Genomic DNA, 23,714 nt, shown 5'->3' on the forward strand with positions numbered 1-23,714 from the left:
AAGCTGGGAAGCTGGCAGAGAAAAGCATTTACCATTTGCATTAACAACTAATCTTTTCAGGAATTTCTGAAGTAGCATTTTATTCCAAACTGTAACAGACTCTTAAAAATGAAATGAAAAACACTATGTTTAAAAAAACAAAACAAAACAAAACCAAAAACATTTCAACTGTTTATTACAATAATTTTCAAATGCTTTTAACTTTCTCCATTTTTTTTTCCACTTGCCCCTGATGTAATGTTTGGTTAGATTGCAACAGCACTTGTGATTTCATCTCTGGCTTGGTGCTACTCTGAACACAGCTTTATTAACATCCAAGTGTAAATACGGGAGCAAGATTGTTATACTCATTTTTGTTTCACAGATCAAAAACTTGTGCTTGATATTACTCCAGAGTAGAGTATCTACAATAGGTGGAAATACCATACAGCATCTACAAGTTGTAGAAATAGAGAATCTGTGAGTGGGGAATTTCAAGGCCTTTATTCTCTATAGTTGACTGGACTGAATTTCATTACTTCCTCAGGACACTATAATATTTAGTGTTCTCTTTTTGTTGCTGTCTGTTCTTTCAACATACAGATTCAAAACACAAAAATGAGGGAGAGAATAGAAAGAGTAATTTATTTTCACAGAATCACAGAATGTTAGGGATCAGAAGGGACCTCAAAAGATCATCTAGTCCAATCCCCCTGCCAGAGCAGGAACACCTAGATCAGGTTACAAAGGAATGTGTGCAGGTGGGTTTTGAATGTCTCCAGAGAAGGAAACACTACAACATCCCTGGGCAGCCTGTTCCAGTGTTCTGTCACCCTCACTGTGAAGACGTTTCCTCCAAATAGACAGGCCTCCAAATAGACTCCATCCCATTTACCACAACTCTCAGACTTCTTTCCTTCAGCCACTTTTCACTCCACCTCACTACTCGATTCTTCAGACCACGCTTACTCAGTTTAGCAGCGAGGATGGTGTGAGAGACTGTGCCAAATGCTTTACTGAAATCAACAGAGACCACATCCACTGCTTTACCATCATCTCTCCACCTGGTTATTTTCCCCTTCTCAAGGAAAGTGAAAGAAAACAGCAACAGTAGCTACTTAACATTTCAATTATGTCAGAGCTGTTTTGTGCCTGGTTATGCTACATCAAGAGTCACACAACTTGAAGGAAAACACTGTTTTTTAATTGATTTTTAAATTTTTACTCCTGTTTTTTGTTTACTTTTGTACATTTATGTTAATTTCATTGTAAACACACATAAAAATAAAATAGTTCCAGCTATATTTACTTGCCAATTAAAATCACTGTGCTTATAATAAACATATGTAATGTGTAATTTCAAAGAGAATCTCCTTGCAAATTAGAGATTAGAAGACTGTAGCTACAAAGATACTCAAAGAAACTATTAAGGAAGCAGTATGTTAAGCACCTAAAACATTATACAATATTACAGAAAGAGGTGGATTTGTCAAGACCGATCTGTATCAATCCAGCTAAAATTTACAGAAACACAGAATGGCTGGTGTTGGGAGGGGCCTCTGGAGATCATCTAGTCTAACCCACCTGCAAAAGCAGGTTCACTAGAGCAGATTGCCCAGGAATGTGTCCAGGCAGGTTTTGAATATCTCCAGAGAAGGAGAATCCACAGCCTCTCTGGGCAGCCTGTTCCAGTGCTCTGGCACCCTCAAAGTAAAGATTTTCCCCATACTCAGATGGAACCTCCTATGTTTCAGTCTCTGCCTGTTGCCCATCATCCTGTCATTGAGCTCCACTGAAGAGTCTGGTCCCATCCTCTTGACATCCACCTTTGAGATATTTATAAACATTTATGAGATCCCCTCTCAGCCTTCTCTTCTCCAGGCTGAACAGACCCAGCTCTCTCAGCCTCTCCTGTTGGTCACACATTTTTGGTGCACCCCAGGATACCATTGGATTTCTTGGCCAAAAGGGCACGTTGTTGACTCATGGTCAACCTGTTGACAACCAGAACTCCCAAGGGCTCTGCAGTGCTGCTTTCTAGCAGGTCAACCCCTAACCTGTACTGGTGCCTGGGGTTATTCCTCCCCAGGTGCAGGAACCTCCCCTTACCCTTGTTGAACATCATTAGGTTCTTCTTTGTCCAGTCCTCCAGCCTGTCCAGGTCACGCTGAATGGCAGTATAGCCTTCTAGTGTCTCAAACATTCTTCCCAGTTTGGTACCATCAGCAAACTTGCTGAGGATGCACTCAGTCTTCTCATCCAGGTCACTGATGAACAGATTGAACAGGACTGGACCTAATACTGACCCCTGGGGAGCCCCACTAACTACAGGCCTCCAACCAAACTCTGCACCATTGATCACAACTCTCTGACCTCTGCCATCCAGCAAGCTCATGATCCATCTCACCATGGATTCACCCAGCCCACACTTCCTGAGCTTACATGTGAAGGTGTTGTGAGAGACAGTGTCAAAAGCCTTGCTGAAGTCAAGGTAGACAATGATGTCCACTGCTCTCCCCTCATCTACCCAGCCAATCATAGCATCATAGAAGGCTATCAGGTTCGTCAAACATAATTTCCCTTTGGTGAACCCATGCTGATTACTCCTGATAACCTTCTTTTCTTCCACATGCTTGGAGATGACCTTCAGAATGAGCTGTTCCATCACCTTTCTAGGGATGGAGGTGAGGCTGATTGGCCTGTAGTTTCCTGAGTCATCCTTCTTGCCCTTTTTGAAGGCTGGAGTGATGCTGGCTTTCTTCGAGTCCTCATGCGCCTCTTCTGTTCTCCAAGACCTTTCAAAGATGATGGAGAGCGGCTTAGCAATAACATCTGCCAACTCTCTCAGCACTCATGGATGCATCCCATAGGGGCCCATGGATCTGTGGGTGTCCAGATTGTCTAAATGATCTCTAACCTGATCCTCCTCAACCAAGGGAAGTCTTCCTTTGCCAGACTTTCTCTCCTACCTCTAGGGTCTGGGATACCTGAGGGCTGGTCTTAGTAGTAAAGATGGAAGCAAAGAAGGCATTCAGTAACTCTGCCTTCTCTGTATCACCCATCACCAGGGCATCCTCCTCATTCAGCAGCAGACCTACATTTTCCCTGACCTTCCTTTTGTTGCTGATATACTTGAAGAAGACCTTCTTGTTGTCCTTGACATCCCTGGCCAGATTTGCTTCCTAGTGGAGCTTGGCCTTCCTCACTACATCCCTGCATACTCTAACAGCCTCCTTATATTCCTCCCAAGTGGTCTGTCCCTTTTCTCACATTACATAAACATCCTTCTTCCACCTGAGTTTTCACTGGAGCTCCTTACTCATTCATGCTGGCCTCTTACTGATGCCAGCAAACCCGATGCTGTGTAAGCCATCCCATCATCAAAAAAACCAAAACTGTGGTTGTGACACCAATCACGGAGCCATGTGTTAATGGCATGCACCCATCTGTTTCTTCTAACGTCACTGCCCATGACTGGAAGAAAAGAGAAGAAAATAATCTGTACTCCTGATTCCCTCAACCAACCATCCCAAGGCCTTGAAGTCTCTTTTAATTTCCCTTGGATTATGGGTTGCAACCTCATCACCGTCTACATGAAAGACCAGTAATGGGTAGTAGTCCAAGGGCTGTACGAGGCTAGGACACTTCATGGCGATGTACTTAACCCACACCCCAGGAAGGCAGCAGAAGTCCCTAAGGAAGGGTCCTTCCAGCATATTGGACCCTCCATACACCCCAGAAGGGAGTCACCTACAAATATAACCCTTCTTTTCTTTCTTGTGGACATGCTCGTAATACAGGGGGTAGGCCTTTCAGATCATTTGAGCACCTGTGATGTAGATGGTGTAGATGACCCTTCATTTTAATTGGCCGTTGATTTGCTTTCCAGTTCCAGAGCCTCATACATGTTGCCTAGAGGCACTTGGGAGGGTGGGGCAGGCAAGGAGATGTTTCACCTGCTACCTCAGGTATGGACTTGTTTTCATTCACCCATTTCCCTTGACCTACAGTCTTCAGTCTGTCAGGGAGAGAGTAATGGACTCTCTTGGTCTTGGTTACTTGGTGGTGGCCTTTTGTGTCTCAGGAAGGACAGAGCTTGATCCCACCAGTCTCTTTTCTTCTTCGCCTCCCTGATGCTTTGCAACCTTTCTACCTTCTTTTTTAACTCTACTACCAGGCTGAGCAGGACATCCACCTGGTCACATCCCACAGAGCTCTTCTCTCTCTAACCATTCCATGCCAGTGAGAGACTCTGGCATTCCTTGCAGCCCAAGGTCTGGACGGTTGCATGCTTCCTTGGCAGGTTTGTTTGGGTTGCTGCCTCCCTCAGGGCAAATGCAAGGGACTTACCTTTTGTCTGGGTGGCTACCATAGTTAGGTTCCTCCTGCAAAGGCGATAACCACTAGCTGCACTAATCTCTTGAGCTGACAGAGCTTCCTTTCCCTTCCCACTTGCCCTTCCACGCAAATTGCCATGCTAAGTGCCTCACCCCTGGTTGCTGGCTCTGTTGACTGCACTCCTGGTCACCTGTGCTCCCTATGGGCCGTTTAAATTTCATGGCAATGCCCCCTCCGCATCAGCCTCAGTCCTGAGATCTGCTGCCTCTCAGCACAAATAGCAGAACTGCCTCTTCCTCGGGTTTCCCTGCCTCCAGGAAGCCCGCTGTCTGCCCAGTCTAGTGCTCAGCCATGCTCAGTCATTCTATGACAGGGCTACAGAAAATGGAAAAATAAATAGTTGCCAACGATTTTTCAACTTTCCTCATTTATGGATCAATAACTATTCTGCAGCAGAGGTATGGCCATGCTGTAGACTTTACATATATAAAATTACTGATTTCCATTGCCTGTTGAAAACTGTTTAGAAGCAATGGATGCTGTCTGTCCCAAGGACCCCATAGAACACAGCTGCATGATGACATTAGAGTTGTCTTTACAGCCACCACTACAAGTCTGAGTATCAACAATTTTATGTCAAATTAAGGGGTTATTTCAACCTAGGAATGGTTTCTGGGCTTGTTCCTTCCATTAACCCAGATGGCAAAATAAAGAGACTCTGTGTACATCACCCAGATCTTTGCAAGCAGTTGGACCATTGGTTCAGAATTCTAAGTAATCTTGATGCAGAAATAGCCTGAAATAAGTTAAAAAAAATAAATTAGGAGTAGCAACTTAGTCAGCTATGCCACCCCAAAAAAGAACATGGTATTTAGAGTGGGCTGCAAACTGAATACAGCTCACAATGTAACACTGTTCCAAAAGAAGTATTTTCAAAATAAATCACCTTGAAACAACAGTAAAAGGAGCATCACTATTGCGTTCACTTCTATTTTTTCCATTTCATTTCTATATAGCTTAAAAATCTGTACTTCCCCCACCTGTTTTCTTATGGCAAAGAACTACTCTTCCTTCTTTAGAACTGGTATGGAGTTTGTGGCACAGCATTTGCGTAAAAATTAGTATTTTTTGTCAGTTGATTCCAGGTTGAATTCTGCACCAACTCTTTGTTTCAGATTCACAGTGCTTTTTAACCACAGTATCAGTAACAAAATCAATACTGTGCTTAATTTTTCATTTACCCACCTCCAACTTTGGAACCCAGATCTGTGGGATCAGTCCAGGGTAAAAGTTCATGCTCTGACAAAACATTTTCATTACATCAGCTACCTCATCCTGAGTCAGCAATGCACATTGGCAGATAAAGTTGTAGGTAAGTATTACTGCTGATAATGAAATCATAGTTTTCATTAAAACAAGCTTATTCTATGCCGACTTCTCAGGTGCTTCTTGCTATGTCCACAGTTGGGTTTATGAACAGGTTAGCCATTACATTCTGAATCAAGTCAATATTATTCAAAAATAACAACAAAATAAATTAATTACTCTATGATCCTTCAAACAGGATGCATGTAGATTTTCTGTCAGAAAACAGTACAAAGGAAGACTGACTTCTTGCTAGTATTTTATTTAAATTAGATGGTCTGCGTATAAGAGCACAGACTGGCTTTCACAAATAGACGTTTTTCTCCAGGGTTTTATTATGACAAGAGAAATTCCCTCCTTCTTAGGTCTATACCACAATTTAGGTGCTGGGACAAAGAGAAATGAAAGTTGCAATGAGAACAACTGAGGTGTCTCTCTCCCCCCTGGCCTCTTTTTCATACAGTGATGTTTGATGGAACATAAGATTAGAGATACTTTCTATATCTTTTTATACTTGTCCAGGTTGTCATCATTAAAAAGTGAGGCTTCAATGATATTGTTAAACCTTGGATAAAACTCAGAAGTAAATATTTCATGCCGTAAATTTATATATTATTGTCAGAACTGCTGTGTATATCAAGTACCAATGTCATAGAAGAAGTGAACTGTCATCATTTTCACAATCATGTTCAAGATTTCCTGCATGTCCCTGGAATACTGATCAAGAAACACATGATGGCTACTAGACTAGTTTCTGCACTTTCCTGTAAAAATAATATCAAATTGATTTCTACAACCAACAAACTACCCTAGACTTGAATTATGGTATATAGCCACAGACTTATTTTCACATGGCAACCTGCCATATCCTTTTTTATCCTTGCATTTATCTTGATCAGAACTTTACCGTACTTTAATCCAAAGACCTTAAAAATGATGCTATTCTTCTTTCCAGAAAAATATTTTATGAATACTGTCTTTCTTAACGATAATTATGAATTAACATCTCTGGATAATATTCACATTAGAATATCCATATCTATTTGCCATTTCTTTGACACTGATAATGTGATAGTTGAACTTGAACAAATAAGAGGATATAATCAAGATATCGGCAAGATATCCCCGTGATCAGGGTGTTTGACAGCATATACACCACATGTTGTCCAAAATGCAATCCATGTTAAATCAAAAGCTACAGAAGTGCAACTGGTTTCTACAAGCACTGCCAAAAGATAAAAATGTGATAAACTGGTCCACGTAAATATTTAACACTTTTTAAACTGAAGGGAAATAGCATTGTGCAAATTGCAAACTAAGGTCATGTTGACATGTTTCTATCATTAACAAAAAAGTACCCAAAGCAATTTGAGCATTTCTGCAATGCATATGGATGTTTACTGTATATTATTTTGTTATCAACTGTGTATTTTCTAGCAAAAATGTAGTTTTCTCTGAGATAACAAAGATAACAACTAGAGAACTGGGCAATCACCAACCATATGAAATTTAACAAGGGCAAGTGGCAGATTTTTCACCTGGGACATGGCAGCCCTGGCTGTACATACAGACTGCAGGATGAGATGCTGGAAAGCAGCTCTTCAGAGAGGGATCTGGAAGTTCTGGTCAATGCCAAGTTGAACATGAGCCAACAGTGTGCCCTGGCAGCCAAGAGGGCAACCGTGTCCTGGGTGCATCCAGCACAGCATTGCCAGCCAGGCAAGGGAGGTGATTGTCCCGCTCTGCTCTGCACTGGTGCGGCCTCACCTGGAGCACTGTATGCAGTTCTGGGTGCCACAGGATAAAAAAGACATTAAGCTACTGGAGAGTGTCCAGAAGAGGGCTATGAAGTTCGTTAAGGATTTGGAAGGGAAGCCATATGAGGAGCGACTAAAGTCACTCATTTTGTGCAGCCCGGAAAAGAAGAGACTGAGGGGAGACCTCATTGCAATCTTCAGCTTCCTCACAAGGGGAGGAGGGGGTACAGGCACTGATCTCTTCTCTTCAGCAACCAATGACAGAAACCAAGGGAACAGTGGGGATATGCAATTGGGAAGGATCAGGTTGGACGTTAGGAAAAAGTTCTTCACACAGAGGGTGGTGGAGCACTGGAACAGGATCCCCAGGGACGTGTCACAGCCCCAAGCCTGACAGTGTTCAAGAAGGAATTGAACAACACCCTCGGACACATGGTGTGAATTTTGGGGTTGTCCTGTACAGTGGCAGGAGTTGGACTCGATGATCCCTGTGGGTTTCTTTCAATTCAGAACATCCTATGATTGATTCTATGGTTGATTGATAGGTGCCAAGCCACTCTAATGCTGTTGAACTAACATCAATGTGCAAGAGCTGTGTTGATTTAACATTTTTCTCATTTCAAATGCTCTGTACAATCTTAGGATTTTCCAAGAAACAAAATATATTTGTAATTATTCAAAATATTTAAGGATATAACAGAGATATTGTGGCTTTCAGTACTTAAAAGGGGTCTATAAGAAAGATGGGGACAGGCTTTTTAGCAGGGCCTGTTGTGATAGGACAAGGGGTAATGGATTTAACCTAAAGGAGGGAAGATTCAGGCTAAACATGAGGAAGAAATTTTTTCCGATGAGGGTGGTGAAACACTGGCACAGGTTTACCAGAGAGGTGGTAGATGCCCCATTCCCGGAAACATTCCAGGCCAGGCTGGACAGGGCTCTGAGCAACTTGATTTGGTTGAAGATGTCCCTGCTCATTGCAGGGAGGTTGGACTAGATAAGTTTGGAAAGTCTCTTCCAAGCCAAACTACACCAGGATCCTGTGATAACTCTTGGCTAATAAAAAATTTTGATAAAATATGCAACATTTAGACTGATTTGGTTGTTCTAGTTACATAAGACAAATATTTTGTGGCAAAAGTAATATTACAATTAGGAAAAAGGGATTCTTCCTCTGTTCAGCAACGAAGTAAATAAATATAGTTTGGTCTGCTGAAATACAACTCCATAATATATGCATACATTTTTTTCCACTATAAAATTAAAATTTATGATTATGTAAATAAGATATTACATTACAAGCACTTTTTCAAGTCTACAAGCAAGGACATTTTAAAATGTCAAAACACTAAATTTGGGGTTTGGTGGGGTTTTATTCCCTTTATTTTGGTGATGGTGTTGTTTGTTTTTTGGGGACTTCTTTTGTTCTGTTTTGCCCTTTTTCTACGTTTGTTTGCTTGTTTTAATCTTTATCAATAATATTTAAGAATAATTTAGTTGCCAAATTGACCCAGAATTAATCAATAATTAATTTTGAAAATTCATTGTAATTTTTCTGGAAATTCATTTTTAGTCAAGTTACTACCCAAGAAATAGATTTCCCTGTCACTTGGTGGCAACACATTTGCATACAGAGCTGTTTTATCAAAAAATAAGAATGGAAATAACATAATGCCAAAGGAAAAGACTTTATGGAGAAAGAAGAAATTCCTTTTCCTTTTCTATAGCTCTATTTAAACATGTGTTTAGTCTATAGAGAAATAATTTCCTTTCTGTGGCAAAAATTTAATAGCCAGTTTAATTTCACTTTTTCCACTATCAGCACTGCTGTTGCTTAATTTATTAAGCAATTTATAGAGAGTATACACATTCTGAGAACACAGAGAAAGATAATCTAGTCATTTATTCAGATAAACATCCACATATTTATCCTTCTTCCATAAAACAAATGAGTCCTAACACCCAGAGAAATCAATTTTTTAACCTCCATCTCCATTTTATCTTAGTACTGTTTTCTTAAAGAGTACCTTTTCAGAGATACTCCTGTTTGGCTTCAGTGCTCCCAGCAACAGTGCTCCTGTCTTCTTCCCCCTGGAGCAGTAGGTAAAGTTGCGACAAGCATCCTTTGATAGAAATTCTGTAACTGTGTAGTCTATGGTAAGTCTGAGGCTTCACTCAGTAAGTGAACAGTCCAGTCACTTTGAAGCTAGAGGTCTAGTAACTCTAAGAGAAATAAATCACTGTCTGTTTCTGGAATGAGGACCAAAGATTGGCTTTGCTGACAAAATCCTTGTACAAACCACCATAAGCCTTTTGCTCAGACCAAAAGAGAGCACCAATATATGGGAAAATGCTGCTGCTCACCTTCTCACTCCTGCTTTTTTATGGCATCTGCCTTAACTCCTCAGTGAACCAACAGGTCAAAGGAATATCAGTCACTTCCACTCCTCCTCTTATTATCAATATATTACAGGATTACAGAGCTCAGATGTTAATATGGTTGAAATCAAAGAAGCATAAGTGAAACTGAATACAAAGTGTTCTGAGTTCATGTATCCATTTAAAATACAGATTTTTTTCATAACAGTGCACTAATGAAATATAAGTTGTCCAACCACACAACTATTTTGTTTCCGATGTCTGCAACAAGAATGGTTAGACTCAATGAGAGCAAATATACACTTAGCTCAGTATGATCACCAGTGAATGAAAAGGGAACTGTGTGAGGATGGGGCAAACGCACAGTAGCTTATCCCAAAATAGTCTTCTCAGTCCAGCAGTGATAGCTTATATAATATCCCTTAAGGATTTTTTTTCCCTTGACCTGTCCAGTAGGACTTTTATTTGTTTGCTTTTGGGGTTTTGTTTTCTATTTAGTTGTTTATCACCCAAAACTCCTGTGGCAAGGAGTTTCACAATCCAATTGCATGTTACATGAAGAACCAACCACCCATTAAATGACAACCATCATTTCCTGTAAAGACACAACCAAATGATTATTTGCTATTTACTCCCTTTGATTCCCTCATAACTCCCTGAAACTTTCATTGCACCACACTCAGCTCTACACACCCATCTCACCTTATTTGTCTTCCTACAGAAGTATTTTTTCATTCTTTGTATCAATTTTGAAACTTTTTGGTCCTTTCATGATTCAATAATGTCCAATTTGACATGTAAGAGTCAGAACTTCAGGCAGTATTCAAGATGCAGCTGAAACATGGATTTAAACAGCAGCCTAATAATGATCTCTGTTTGGCCCTCCATTCTTTGTCCAGTAATTCCAAACAACAAGTCACTTTTTTTTTTTTTTTTGAGTGAAACAATATAGTATAGTCAACACTGTCATTTAGGACAACACCAGTATCTTGTTCTTGAGCAGTAACAGTCTGCTCAAAGCCCATCATTTAAGATATTTTTGTCTCCAGGATGCATCATCTAGATTGAATTTTATCTGTTATTATTTTGTCTCCCAGTTACTTAAGATCAATCCACCTCTGCTAGAAATGCTGAAGTAACCTTTATTTCATTCTGCTTAGTAGACTGCCCCACTGGCAAGGATATATTCCCTGTCTGGCACCAGACTTATCTCTCTGATTGAACCCCCAAGTCATACAATGGGGATGACAGCAAACCATGGGACATAATACTAGCCTGAAAATCTCAGTCCATAAAGGTGAATTTTGGTGCAGCATCTGACACATTAAAACTGTGGTCCTACTACTAAAGCTGAGGGTGACAGGGCATTAGATTAAGTTAGCTTGAAGTTACATGTTTTTTATTAATATTACGTGGAAAAACTTGTATCCCATCTAGGTTAAAAGCAAGTTTTAAATATTGTCAACTCCATTCTGCAGGATGGAAACTGTAGTTCTTCAGCAGCTCTACTGATGTACAATCAATAGTATGTACAAATATCCATATATGCAAAGATGCGACTGCCAAAATTGGAGAGTGAGTGGGATGTTTTTGTTTTTCCTTTTCAAAGATGTGAGGAGCAGCACTTTTTTGTTTACTCAGTCTTCGCCAAGAGAGTTGAACTTCTATTTTTCTTTACTCCAGTGTTGATCCAATATGTCCTCCTGAAAGTAATGGCTATTTTATTTTGGGTATTGGTACTGTTGTATCAAGGTACAATAGTGAAAGCAGCTCACTGATTTTCTCACAGTGGTTTTCTTCTCATACTTATTTTTACCCTAATGTAGCAGTATCGGTCAAGCGTGTTAGAGACAATTGCAGTCAGAGCACTTCAAAAAAGTGAACTGAATATTGTTTCTTGATTTCTCTGATCTGCAGCCTTGAGCAAATTATTGTAACAGCCCTGTATAATGTTTTCAATAGGAAATTTTTATTATACTTTAGATATTGTAAGACTCATTCAATGCAGAGGCCCTTGATCAAAGAGCACTTTATAGATATAAGGGCTTTAATTTTACATTGATTTCTCTCTCACAAAATCCTATTGTAATTGGTGGAACTGCATCACTGTGAAAGTAGATTAGAGTTTCTCCTAGAGTATTTATTATTTATTCTAAGCAGATAACAATAACTCTAAATATATTAGTCTCCAAAGATTTTAAAAGTTTCCATCTCTCCCCATTCCAAAAAAGCATATTCACGAGCAATACTAGATCGTGTTTACTATGAGTATAATTAACTGAGAGGAAAACAAAGCTAATGCTTGGGCTGTATTTCCACGAGGTTGCCTCTTTCAAGTTTCCACCCTAAAAGTCCTATTCCTTTTGTTCAGTAAACAAGTCACTCGTAATTATATTTATCTTATTGTAGCACATACACACTCCCAAGCCTTATTTGAGAAGCATCATACCACTCATGTACACATTTGGCTCCTTGGAGAGGTAGCTAGGAGTTTGTGAAAGCTCCTGTCCACCATTCAAACCCAACAGAACAGTCTCCAACTCCTACAGAGTGAAATTCATATGCAGTAAATTCTCTAAAACGACGTAGATGCACAAACTGAGAAATTGGTTCAAACCATCTAATTCCATCCCTAGTGCATATGCACTGCATTCTTAAATACGTTAACTGTCACTGTAAATTAGGACACAATGAGCATCCCCTACATATAGTTGCTCCTTGAGTAATAGTCTGTTTTCTGAGACAAATTAGTAAGTGTAGCCTTCGTAAGTATGTCTAGCTCAGGTAATAATGAAATGAACACTGACAGGAATCAGTGATTAAAATGTGTTTTCAAATACTGGAAATTTTTAAATTTATTTTTAAACTTCAGCTGAGTAGAGCTTTCTACCTGCCCCATGCAAGTGCAGAAACAGTGTGACAGGAAAGCTATTTTCTATAGTGCATTGCGCCAAGTTAGGTCCATCCCTGCTGATGTCAACAGAAAACTCAGTGACTTAAAAAGGTAGCTCGAGTCATAGACAGGCAGAAGGTTTTTTTATTTTAAGAGCCAGAAGAGGACCTTCTAGTTTTCCTTTGATTGCTCAGTCCATTACCAAATTCCTGCATCTGCCACCTTTTCTTCTGAAGTTCGAAATGTGTTTGTATCCCACAGCTTCCAGAATTTCTCCACAGTGCAACAGTTTGCAAAGCTAACACATACTAACCTGAGGTGCATTTGGCACATTGCTTAAAATAGAGACAAGAGAGAACCTCGAGCAAAATGAACATTAATCAGAACATATGTTGAACTGTTCACTGTAAATAATGTAGCTAACAAGGCTGCTAATTTGTCACCAGGAAACAGAAGACATTAGATGCATTCCTCACTAAACTGGAGACATCCACACTGCAGCCGGTTACCTACCCTCCTTGCCTCCTTCAGCATGCAAAACCTTGTATTCCAAGACCAAAGAAAGCCACACACAAACCTTCCCTCTGTAGATACATGTGCAAGGGCAATTAATACTTTCATTTCATGCCTCAATCCAGGCCTTGGCACACCTTTCATATGCTGCCAAGGTGCTGCACAACCTTTCTAAGGCCTCTTTCAGAGACACCAAAGCATGTTCTACACTCAGGCGTGTTTCTGTGCTGGCAGAGATTTTGAAGGATGCATTCTCTCCTTTTTTACATGCTTTGAGGAGCAAAAGCATGGGGGAAGAGCATGGAAAAGTTAACAGTACTGATACCCAAATGCAGATGCCAGATATTTATCAGCCATTTAAATTAAATCCATTCAATACACTGAATCCTTCTTTACTTCACACTTGACTGTTTTCTTGAGGCACAAAAGTAGCCAGAAAAATAGAAATGAGGCACATTTCTGTGGAAAAGCTCCATCAATGCTGCCTACAGCTTGCCCCTTCAAGCAGTTTGGGAACACACTTATTCCCAGGGATAGATAAAACATATCCTATGTGGTTTTCACAACTTCTTATCCCAAGATTTAGCATTCAGGAGGCTCATGTGCAATTTTTCACCCAAGTCATAACATACTTTTTCTACTTCCCAACTGAATAGTGACAACCGCTTATATCTATCTATATCTATATCTATATCTATATCTATATCTATATCTATATCTATATCTATATCTATATCTATATCTATATCTATATCTATCTATATCTATATCTATATCTATATCTATATCTATATCTATATCTATATCTATATCTATATCTATATCTATATCTATCCAGATATTCATGTTCTGTTGCTGACATTTGCTAACCAGAGTATGAAAACAAAGAAAGCACGTTCATATCAATAGCTACAGACAGAAATGAAATGGAATAAGGTTAATGGCACTAAGCAACAATACAGAGTGTAAATGAACATTCAAAGACATGATATTTTTCAGTCTCAGCATTTTACTTAGAGATGTCCTTTTTCCAAATGCTATGCTTTTAAGGGGAGGGGAAATTTGGTTGCAAGTTCAGTACATCTGTAAATAATCTGGTTCATTCATGGAATTGCATGTTATTTGATATTTAGTTTAGAAGGGAGAATTTAATATTTTTGATTAAGTCTGCAGTCTACATGATTTTATACAAAGGCACTTAATATAACATGCATATGCTTTTATAACTGCATGACATTTCAGAGTACGAGTATCCAGTAATCACTAATTCTTTGCATCATTTATGAGTGTACTTTGGATCTTATTCTGATGCACTGAAGAGTAAATAATTCCTTCATGTATGACCCTGATGACAAATTCTTCTTCTCTGCTGTTACTCACAGTTGCTGATCAAAAGTGTAAATGAACAGCTCTTCCCCTAAAGTTTTTTTCATTTTGTTTTTCATTTTTGTTCATCTTTACCTAGCTAAAGTCTAGTTAATGCTGATTAATTAATCAATCTTTATAAACCTTTATAAAATCAAGTTCAGTACCCAGTAAGCAATGTGAATTGTCTATAAAGTTATGAGACTTGTCAACACGACTATTACAGAGAAATACAAATACATTCATGTTCCTATGAATATTATTTCAGCTGGTGAATGAATGGAAGTCATTTCTCACAGGGAAAATTCAAAGGATAGTAAGGGAGAGCTGTGAGCTAAATCCTGAACATCTTTCCTCATATTTAAGCTATAAATAGTCCAAAAGATACAGTAGGATTATTTGAATGGATAATAAATCGGTGTCAGCTTTTACAAGGCAAGCCTGTGCATTCACATTCAGGGATGGTACACTTGCAGACACAGTGATCTAAAAACATGTCATGTGCTAAGTGACAGACCATATGCTTTGCCTAGAATAGGAACTTAGGCTTGCACAAAGGGCTTGAATTAATGCATCAAGTAGGTGACAAGTTTTTAAACTGATATATACATCGAGTTTCTCATAACCAAGCTGTCATCCCCAATTATGTTTTGTGAAAAAGTCCACCAGACAAACATAATGTTGCTTATTAAGCCCAGCATATTGGCTACAAACTGCTGCAGAAGATTGCCTCTTATTTTTTTTGAATGCATTTCCATTAAACACACAACAAAATCATTTGCATCAGTGTTACTGGCAATATCTGTAAAAACCTTGAGATAAAATCATAACAGTACATATGAAACCTTGCAGAAACCAAGCAACTGTGTATATTAGGACAGCTTTCCTAGCATCAGAGTTGAACTAGAGATTCAAACACCAATTAAGAGATAATTTTTATGAGGTAGGGAAATATTTACTTGCCAACACTCTTCAGGCCACAGAAAAAAGGAAGCTGAAAATAAAACTGAGGGATAGCTGAACACAATCTGAAAAGCTTTGTGAAAGTCAACAAATGTTACAGATCAGACCATACGGTAGTGCTGACAAATGTGTGAAAGGACCTCTTTTTCCAGATGTAGCACATGCCCTCTGAGAAGGCCCATGGTAGTAATGCTAAAAAAAAAGGGGGGTGGGGGGGGAGGGGAAGATAAAAGAAAGCGGTGGGAGGAAGGAAATCTATGATGGGAATGAATTATCTAGAAATGCATGCACTATTCAGGCCATAAATGCTTCACTGAATGACTGCCACCAGCTCATAGCATCATACAACATAGCATCTGGTGCTAGCCAGAAAAAATAGTGTTAAGTGGTATTTGCAAGAAAAACAAAAGGAATTTTAGAGCACAGTCTAGCTAAAACAATAGAGGTGTTAAAAGCACTTGTTCTTCAGCTCAATCAGATTTACTGTCTCATAGTAAAAAAGATTACTTTTGTGGACTGGACAAAGGATTGCTGGGTGATTTTTCTCTAGTTAACAAACACCTCCTGGGCAGAAGCAGATGTGCAGGACACACATCTTCAGAGCATCTCAAGAACTGAGATCACCACTGAAAGCAGATCATCAAAATTTAGACTATTTGCAGGGTGGGTTTGTCCCCTTTTGATTTTAGTAACCTTAAGAAAAAAGACAAACCAAATTTAATTAAACTCTTCCAAGAGCTTGATTATCTATTTTTAAAAAGAGTGTGCTCACCTATTAGGTTAAACATGAGAATTCACTCATCTTTACTTATTGATGGAGGAAAGAAATAATAATAATAAAAAAAGATAATGTCCCTGCTGTCTGCCTGAAACTTCAGTCCCAAGGTCATTTTTCAAGTACATAATTAGAGCACCTTTTCCCCCCCGCAAAATAGGATTTTGATCAAAATAATAAACTGCTGCCAGCTTTCAGACAGTATTAACATTTTTAAGGAGCTTAGCAATTAGGCTCCATTATAATGATGATTAGCGCTTTGAATTGTTATAATGACTTACGTTTCTACAAATCACTTGTTAATAGAAATGACAATTTATGGTTATCTTTGACATCTAAATGAAATAAAGCAAACTGCCAGCTACCAAAGACAACCATTACCAGGTCCAGCAATGAGATTCTTCAGCATCAAAGATGGAATTTCCTAAACCACCTAAAGCATCTGGTGTCAACAGTCTTGATAGATGTGAATAGGTATTACCAAACCCTAATCCTCCTCAAACATAAACCAGTCTGACTTTCTTCTTTAGCAAACTAGGATGAGATGTATGCAACCTCTCTGCATGCCACCAGGGCTGTGGCACTTGCTGCCTTGTTGCATCTTCTGGGTCCCCGGTGTGCACCTCCTTTCAAGCTTACATTTAGCAAAGCAACAGACCATGCTGTCTGAATTAAAAATATAAAGATGAACTGCAACAACTTAGGTCTCACCAGGCCACAACACATTTTGTCACGTAAGCAACAACTTTGAAGTACCTTAAGGAAGGTTAGGATGTTCATCAGATCAGCTGTGCTGTGAGGTGTGGTTATGTATGAAACGAGCAGTTTTCAATAGGAATAGTGTTATAGTGTTGGAGCATTAATAGTCATCTTCATAGTAAGCCCACATTTAAACAAACATTGAGTTAGTTTTACATAATGACACTAAAGGCTGGACTTCTCTAACTGATTTAGTCTTGAGCCAACTCCTTTCTGCCAAACAGACGGCTTCCCAGATACCTCCACAGCCTCCCTCCTGGCCTTGTGACCATGCATACCTGCCATGGCTGGGGACAACACTGCAGTTCAGCTCAGCCAGCTCTGGCTTTCTCACCAAGCCAAAAAACTATAACACTGTGTATCAAAGACCAGTGCAGGGTCAGGAGTGAGGCAGTGGGAAGAGGGACTAAGGTCTGCCAAGGCTTATTGACAGAATATACCTGCCACGCACAGATCAGATCAGATCAGGTGCCTATCTGACCTTCCCTGTAGTATCTCAGTATCTTCACATGATTGAAGTATTGTGCTTGAAACAAGCATAAAGATGGTTTAGCCAACTCAAGCAGATTTTCTTATGGTTATAGATCTTCTGTTGACAACATTGCCAACACTGGATCTCTGGTCACTGTGTTTGCTTGGCCAGAGAGAGGGAGCATCTCTCAGCAAAATAATTCATCAGTCATTCTCACAGCCCAGAGTAAAGACAAGTACCCAACACTGCATTAGAGGAGAGGTCTGATTATGCTAGACACAGTAGCAACATACAACAACCAGCTTAGACTGGGGCAGCACAAATACATCCATGAGATTAGAGTAGAAAGTCATGACGTTTATGTTCCTTTCAGCCATTTGAAGATCAAGTCATCATCTTCATGTTCCCTGTAAGCTCTAACACATGCCTCTTAGATGGGATCGAAACCCTTTATGAGGTACCAAAATGCCATCCAACTGCCTCAAGAAAGCTATAGGGTCCCTAAATCTATTTTGGGTGGTGGCAACTGGTCATGGGTGTGGTGGAAATATCATGTACCTGAGAAGGATTCACCTATAGACAGAGAGCATTTTCAAATTTCACCATGCTTCTCACTAACAGAAAAATAAAATAAAGAACAAACAAAAAATCCCCACCACAGAACACAACTCTAAATAGGTATTTCCCACACAAAATGAGATGTGTGACTTCTTACCTTTTGAAAAAAATAAAACTTTAGCAGTCAAAATATTTTAAAACCCCAGTCACAGCAACACATACAAAATCACAATCGACCTCAGAACATTTATTTTCTTAATTATCAACAATTCAGAGAACGAGGAAAGCTTGTTGTCATTCCAAGCAGGAATAGTGGTTTGTCTTTTTGCCGACCAAATGAAAAACAACAAATGAGGTGATTTTTTTTACTCAATTTTGCCTTCATTGCTGTTAATGAAGTGTCTTGAAATCGAGAAAGCTTTCTTTGTTACGAAATATTCACATTTTCCATGAAATTAAATAACATATCAGAAAGAATAGATAGTGTGAATGCCAGCTGCGGATGAATCAGAAATTACTTTGATTTGTATAATAGTTTCTTGTAGTAAATCTCCCTTTCTATATTTCACAATTAAAAAAAAAATATCACAAGTCTTGCAAACACTCAAATTTTTGTGCACATTCTGCAAAGTGTATTTTCACTGAATTCAAGACAGCTAGTTCTATAGTCTGAGGCCATACTTGCTCATCTCTTTCAGTCTTTCTCAAACTAAAATAACCTCATTTAAATCATGCTTACCGAGTAAACAATCTAATCCCAATCTGATTTTTATGTTGACAGAGACTCACAGTATTTGCTTCTTTATCCAAAACCTCTCCTCAAACATTTCCTTCTATCCAGCTTCCATCTTCTTGCTTTCTCACTCCCCCCAACCACAAGAACAAGTTTGACTTCTAAAGGCTAAAATGAAACAGGGATTCTAATCCCCAAGTCACTACAAGATTTCATGGAAGCATAACATAATTGACTTTTCCTCCACGAAGTCATAAATTGTAATTTTTATTTTTTTCAGAGGAGGAGGGAGAGGAGGAAGGCATGTTATCATAAATGGCAGTTAATGATTTTCTAATTAATGTTACAGGTCTCAAATTTCTGTGTTAATTGTGCCTTGCCCTACTTGCAAGTTTACCTTCATGTTATTGCAGTGTGCAACCGTAACTCAAATAACTGTAACACATCAGTTAAAAAGCAGTTATGGAAAGTAGACCCTAATGACTATTAATTAGAGAATCACTACTGCCTTTTTTCTCCAAAAATAACTCCCAAATGGGATTAACACCCTTCCAGGAGTCAGAAACCTCTCATACCACGGAGATTTCTGTTTCACTCTTACCTATTTGGTCACTAATTACATTTTAATCACTAACATCATCATCATAAACAAAAATATAACTTTATTCAGGGAAACACTGATGTTCTGGAAAGCTCACTCCTTTATAAGTGTCCAACCTTGAACCTCTCAATGAGAGAGATTCTTCCCTGGTATTTACACTGATTACAAAGGTGCAAGCAATGTAAAAATTTTCCCTAGTCCTTTTTTGTTTGAGTAACTTGTATGCAGACCAAGAAAAGTTAAAATCATCACCTTTCTTAGAAAGAGCTTGTACTCCTCTTCCTTTGGAGAACACAACAATTGCAAAACAGTGGCAGAAGACTTCTCTGAGTCAGAGAACAGAAAACTGAGGTATGGCACCACAGGGACTGCACTGCTGCCTCCAAAGGCAGGTGCTAATACTTGCACAGCCCATGCTTTGATCCAGTTTTTCCTTTATTACTGTGTCTGATCACTCATAAGTGTATTCAGGGACTTACCTGGAAAGCAATTTTAACATTTGCATTAAGAAATTCAAAGTCATTTTAACAGAGGCGCAGAGGAGAAAAGACGTTTCTGCTCAGTTGCTGGGGGTGGCCTTTCTGAGAAAATAGGAAGGAGCTGACAAAGAGATACCTCAAGTAATCCTAGAAGAACCATACCCACACTCATCAGCTGGATGAAAGATGGAAGGAAAAAAAATCTTTGGCATGCAAAATTTGTGAGAATTTCCATAGGTGAGAGGCTTTGGCTGTACCCTACACAAAGATATTTTCATGGCCCCTACTGGGGGTTTGCCACAAGTTCGACTTTCCCTCATGTCAATTTGTTCCTTTAATGTAAAGTTAGAGCATGTCTATTGTATGGTGTTGAGGGAACATTTTGACCTCCCTCTGCTGAGGAGACCTTCTTTACCATCCACATTATCTTTTTCCCCAGTGCATTTATTAAACAAGATGATAAAATAATGCTGAGTAAACAAAAATAGATTTTTTTATTTTTTTTTTCTGGAGGAAAATGCAGCATCAGGCGGAGTGGACATACATCAAAATAGTTAGGTTCAGTAACATAATGCAGCATTCACACAGCTAGTGTAAATGCTAAATATCATGTAAAACTGAAGCGTATAATGTAAGGAAAAGCATAATTAGGTACCAACAATAAGCCTAAGCACCTTTATTTTTCCTCTTGAGTTGATTTTACATGGTCCCTGGGTCATGGTCAGTACTACTTTATTATTATTATTATTATTAGAATCCATAACTGGAAAAAGTCCTCAACCTACTTTCAACATCCAGTTTTGCACCGCCTTTTTAAACAGATGGAGGTGGGGAATGCAACAGGACACATAGCAGACAGATATTTGTGCAGACAAGAAAAGAAAGTAGGAATTAAAAAATAAGTCAGTAAAGCTAGAGGACAGAGCATTTATGGGGGGGGGTGGAAAGCTGCTGTTTTTGAGTAGCACTGAAATGTTACATACTTACAACAGAAATGTGGATAATGTATTATCATGGGTTTATGACAAAACAGACTCATAGCTGAATGAAATCAAAGAGTCATTCTCAGATAGAGGTCAAGGCTTTATTTCATATGTATTTTATTTCACATGCAAGAGAGAGAAGAGATACTGTTGTCATGCATCCCAATATCAGTTTTGCCACTGACCTTTCTTTATTCCCCAGTTCTCCAGCTTCTGGAGTCATGCAGACCCCAGGGCACAAACTGGGATGCTGGAGCCGAGGTCCCCAGACCAGAACCTCTGGTGGGTGCAGCCCAGCTCCCAGCAGGCAGACAGATGTTCCCTCCAAGCAGATACAGGCCCTGGGACACTGGGCAGAACTGAACCATTCTATCTAGCAACTTCTGTCTCAAGCACATTTACTCGCTTAATTATCCTCATACAACTTGGACGCAGTTTAGTGGGAGGGTGATTCCAAGACAACGGCACTTCACCCCTCACTCACCAGTGGGGCCGCACTGTTTAGCCACAGGACAACCTTCCAACTTTATACGGATTCAAAGGGATCTGCTTTTGCTATTGCCCAGCTTCACTCAACAGACATTTGTGCAAGAGGGCAAAAATATACCAATTACACACATAAAACACTGTTCCCCTCATAATGTGTCCTGTTGCAGTCTCCAGCTTAACTACTTCCCTGAGCCTCGAAAATAAATAATCGCCTCCTGAGTCCAGGTCTATATGTGAACATTATTTATGAGGCACTGCACATAATAACTACTGGAGATCATAGAATTTTTTCTATTCAGACTGACTTTCCAAATGTATTTAAGATCCCACTAAGAAATATATATTGTTAGAAAAATTCATTTACCTTGTACTGCTAATTAGTGGTTTATAATTAAACTGGACAAAGTCAGAGGAAATGTACAACAAGCAGAAAGTCTGTCATTGCCAGAAGGAAAGATGACTTAAACAGTCTTTTTTCCTTGCTAAAGCCCATGGCTAGTAATTAAACTGAAATTGAGCATCAGTTTAGTTTTTTAATGATTCCTATTCAGGAGTCCTACTGAGAACAGCATTTACTGCATGCAAACTTCATCTTTTTTTTTCCTGCAAATATGCCACTGGGAAAAAATAAAAAAACAACAAACACAACAAAAACAAAAAAAAAAAAAAAAACAAAAAAAAAAAACAAAAAAAAACAAAACCACAACAACCAAAAACCAAAAAAACACTTCATAAATTATTACTAGAAAGTCTTTTCAGACAGAGACAAACAAAACTGTGATAGGAAACCCATACATTACAAATACCCCAAAAATACCGCAGTTATGGGGTGAGGGGTTTCAATAAATTTCGAATCTACAGTCAGCTCATAATACAACACCCTGAATGATCCATTTCTTTTTCCAGGGAAGTTTGCAGAAGGAACTAGCAAGCAAGGTACCATCAAAATTAATGAACCATGAATGGACACATAACTGCGTAGCAAATGGGGCTATTTTAACATCCTAGGAGGCTTGGTCCATCCCATTTCTGCTACATGCCCTTTCGCACCTTGCCAAGACGACTGGCCCTCTGGGTGTTGCTGGATGAAGAAAATAAATCATCAATGTAGTGACAACTCTTCAAAACTTGCATTGAAAAAAATAAGCTAACCCCTTTGCAGATGAGGCACTGCAAGTACTTTTCCCTTTGTTTTCCTTGGTTTTACATTTCCCTACTCCAAAAGAGACCCTCACTGTTTTTCAGTTCGCACACTTGAGATTTTTTTAGGTAAGAAAACAGTGTGTAAATCGTAGTCTGTTAATCTCATCTAATTACAAACAGTAAGCAAATTTTGACAGGTTAGCAGAAGCATCTCAGAACAGTATTTCTGATGCATGCATACATTAGGCAAAACACAGCAAAGCTAATGCAGATTTACAAGGGTGAGACATCATCACAGAAACTACGCAATTTATATTTAATTTATATTACAGGTAACGTATGCAATAACTTCACCTGTATTCTCAATCAGAACAGCTACTACCGGCACCAATCCTTCAGCTTCTTGAGCATTTCTTGATTTTCTATTGACTAGTCTGTGAATCCTTATAAGAGTAAATGTATTGGTTACAGATACCAAAATGTATAACAGCAAAATGTTACTCCAGCAGAATATTGCCTTGGCAGATTTAGGCACTCAAAAATTATGAAACTCCAGAATTAAGATTACTTGTTTTATTTTAATCTGATCCTTATGCACATGCTTTACGGTAGTAAATTAGTCCTCCTTCAAAGCAGCCCATACAGTCTCCCATAGAGCCAAATAAAAAATCTTATTTTGTCAGTCTTTTTCATACACAGACTGCACTTGCACATGAAGCCTCCAGATAACACTATTGCACAAGAGGTACTTTTCTGGCCAGAGATTGAACCTCTCTCTCATCCTGTAATTGGATGTCACAGAAAGCGATGCATGGGATGGCTGCACTGGGCTCACAGGAGGAACATGTGCCAGCTGTGGGCAGAAGCAAAAAGCACACACAGTGCCCACAGAAGAGTAAGTGGCAGGAAGAAAGGTTTAAGAGACCAGAACAATTTGCTTACTTCCAAAACCCACTCTCTGCCATTAGCCTGAGGGACCACTGGAGGAGAAAAACCATGGTACAGACCAGCAGATTTATTCCAGATGCCATATCAGTCCCATGCTTGGATACTTCTACCATTTGATATAATCTTCAAGATTGTTTATTCTGTTTTTCTGTGGTTATATTAAGCTCTTGCCCGTATGGGTCCCATCCTGTTTTCACAGAATCACAGAATGTCCTGAGTTGG

The sequence above is a fragment of the Nesoenas mayeri genome (assembly GCF_963082525.1).
Source record: "Nesoenas mayeri genome assembly, chromosome: 3".
NCBI classification, from domain to species: domain Eukaryota; kingdom Metazoa; phylum Chordata; class Aves; order Columbiformes; family Columbidae; genus Nesoenas; species Nesoenas mayeri.